The sequence below is a fragment of the Bicyclus anynana genome, chromosome 3 (assembly GCF_947172395.1).
Source record: "Bicyclus anynana chromosome 3, ilBicAnyn1.1, whole genome shotgun sequence".
NCBI lineage: Eukaryota > Metazoa > Arthropoda > Insecta > Lepidoptera > Nymphalidae > Bicyclus > Bicyclus anynana.
The window spans coordinates 16,167,721-16,171,243 of record NC_069085.1 but is presented as its reverse complement, the minus strand read 5'-3'; the positions used below and the strand labels follow the sequence as shown (position 1 = coordinate 16,171,243).

Below are 3,523 nucleotides of genomic sequence, written 5' to 3'. Positions count from 1 at the left end.
ATTGAGATTTTCTTAATTTGTACAGGTCTGGCAGGCTTCGGCCGTGGCTAGTTACCACCCTACCGGCAAAGACGTACCGCCAAGCGATTTAGCGTTCCGGTACGATGCCGTGTAGAAACCGAAAGGGGTGTGGATTTTCATCCTCCTCCTAAAAAGTTAGCCCGCTTCCATCTTAGACTGCATCATCACTTACTATCAGGTAAGATTGTAGTCAAGGGCTAACTTGTAAAGAATAATAATAAAAAAAATTAAATTCTCGACAGTTTATTAAAATTTTGATAAACAGTGGAGGGCTTTCAAATTTTTTAATTTTAAGTTGCACTGGAGGTAGACGTACGAGTATAAAGTATAGAAAGAAGATCAGTATTGCTATTAAAAAAAATATGGAAATTGATTTTTCGATTGATACGTGAGATACGTATATTTAGTATTGTAAGAGTTAACGATTGTAGCTTTGTATATAGAATCGATATGTAACATGGCTATAACAGCAGAAATATTGCTAATTGTGCTGAAAAGTGGAAACAATTCACAATTATCATATTATTAGATTTTTACTGTAAGCTCCATTTATCGCGTCAGGAGCAGGCTTCAATAAAGCCTCAAATATTGTTATCATTATTATGTACAGTCGGTACTATAAAAAGTTATGGCCTATAACGCAAAGAAAGTAGGCTTATCAGATTTATTTTATGGCATCAGCCATCATCGCCTGTCCTTTGTGCGGGTACTTGTAACGATGTTTTTAAGTATAACTTACATTCTTTAAAATGTTGTTAATATTTTTTATATCCACTATAGAAAACTAATCATCAGCTCACTACTATGTTTAAGTTAGGGATGGGAATTATCTGTTAGTTCTGGATAGTTTCATTCACGGATTTTGAAGAAATTGTATAAGTAAAATACAACTAGTTACATAATTATTGCGCTTTATTATAGGTTATCATTTGCAGAGATGTGATTTATTTGAAATACTTCTATTTAAAATGCAAATACAAAATGCAAAATAGCTATTTTGTATTTTGCATTTAAATGCTTTTTAGTAAAAAAACATTTTGTATTTTATTTGAAATACCTTTAGAGATGTATTTTGTATTTTTAATATTCATTTCAAAATGCAAAATAGTTTGTGATTAAGTTTAGCCAACATTAACAGTCAAACAAAACGAAATGAACGAATGACGCTTGTATTGCCGAATTTGACCAATAGAGGCGCCTGCTAGCCATGTGCGTTCTTTTTAGGGTTCCGTAGTCCACAAGGAACGTCGCCTTTAGTCTTGACGAGTGACAATGTCACACGAAAACGACAAACATTATGACGAACGTTTTTGTTCGGCTCGGCATTGTGTCTCTATTTCTCATGATAAATACAAATTATCTATGATTTGGTCAAAAGGTATTTTATTTTGAAAAAGTATTTTGAAAATACCTATTTTGCATTTAGCATTTAAAATACCAAACGCAAACCTATTTGGTATTTTGCATTTGAAATAGTAAATCTCAAAAGTATTTTGCATTTTGTATTTAAATGCTTTTTTAAAACCATTTTGTACATCTCTGATCATTTGGTACTCCAGTTCAGTTGAATACCTAAAACTGACATCATAAAAATAAAGAACATCCACACTCTGCTTCTGTATACCTACTGTCATTTGATAGAAAGAAAAATCTGAAAGAAAAACATCAACAACAGAGAACTAAGACAAAATGACTATTTAAATCATCACAACTTCATCTATAACTTAACCTTAACATTTTAAAAACCAGTAGATATTATTAGCACATAACAAATAAAATCCTAAAGCTAAGTGCTTTTGCTAAATTAACTAAACAAAAAAAATAACTCCGCCGCGACAGCTATTCGCTGCCGTGACCAGGATTCGAACCTGGGTTACTACGGCCACAACGTAGGGTCCTAACCACTAGACGATCACGGCTGTCGGAGCTGATGCTTGTACCGGCGAAATAACTCTACAGTAAAGGTTTTGTGCTCATTGAAGCGTGAAAAGTAAAAATAAAAGTATGAAGCGCAATAGAAAAACACTTTTACTATTTTGCAACATGAATTATAGTAGACGTCCACCTCAGACCAATTATTGTATGGACCTGCCTCGTTAGACGTTACTTTTCTGTCAAAGTATATGATCAACGATGCATGCAATTACAAAAAATGTCTCTATAGAATCGATGTTTTATAGTTGTAATTGCATTCGTCGGTTATAGACCTCCGTAAAAATACCTTTTTTGTAGTGTAAGATATATGCCAAATCTAAGCTCGTTTTTCTCAGAAAATGACAGACAATTTTGTTCGTGAATTTGGGTGCGATACTAGTCCTTTTTTAATTGGTCTGAGACGTCCACAGATCCGCATTGTACGTATCGCATATAAACAGATTGTAATTATTCTATGTATAGAAAGTCATACAACTGCGTCCACTGATCCACATCGTAGGGATAGCATGAATCTACCGTAAAAGTAAAAATCCGTTGCGTCCGATACGTACGATGCAGATCTGTGGACGCCTGCCTTAATTTTATCGATCTCTTTCTCAGTGTTTAATGCTGTGTAATCGTATGTTCGATTTCCGACTGTGTCAATTCAATAATTTACCTATACCTAGTGGATATCACGCATCTAGGGAACTCTGATTCCTGGAATAACTTGTATCCGCTGTAGATATTTATTAAATACTAGCGGACGCCCGCGACTTCGTCCGCGTGAAAGTCATTGTAAACTTTCAACTACCCCTACCCTAACCTACCTCTACCCTACCCCTACCCTACCCTATCCCAACCCTACTACTACCCTACCCCTACCCTACCCTACCCTACCCCTACCCTACTCATTAAGGCTGCACTTCTTTATTTATTCCTCCCACCGCGAGTCGCGTCGAGCGCGGCAACCGTTACACAAAAATAATCCTTACAGCATGAATTAGTATTCACGCGCGATGGCTTAGCGTATTTTATGTATAACTTTGGTGTTTCTTTACCGATTTTTATGATAACTTTCTTATTAGGGATGACTGATGAGTGTTATAAACATAAGAGTAGACAAATATAATTAGAAAGCTCCGAACTGCTAAGCTATCGGAAGTTACACGTGTTATTGTGAGTCAACCATAAAAGATAGACATATATATGCTGTTGTGTTTTTATAGATAATTTTAAGGAAAACATTTCCGTCATACATGATTTCTATGTAGGTTTAACCATTAAGGCTGTACACACGACGGAATCTTAAAAAATTTTGTAACTTCTCCCGTTTTCTCAAAATTTCTCTTCACTGCTCTGCTCCTATTGATGGTAGCGTAATGAAAAGTATACTATAACCTGCCCAGGAGTATGTTGAATAATTGTACCAAGTTTCGTTAAAATCCGTCCAGTAGTTTTTGTTTCTATAAAGAACATACATACAGACAGACAGACAGACAGACAGACAGACAGACAGACAGACAGACAGACAAAAATTTTACTGATTGCATTTTTGGCATCAGTATCGATCACTAATCACCCCCTG

The 3,523-nt window shown here is 35.4% G+C and overlaps 1 non-coding gene across 1 annotated transcript; it reads right to left on the bottom strand.

Annotated features, from left to right (window-relative positions):
- Window positions 1–1,868: 1,868 nt before the first annotated feature.
- Trnah-gug (transfer RNA histidin (anticodon GUG)) lies at window positions 1,869–1,940 on the bottom strand. The gene has a single exon. It is a non-coding gene; the product is annotated as a tRNA-His (tRNA).
- Between the last annotated feature and the right edge of the window lie 1,583 nt (window positions 1,941–3,523).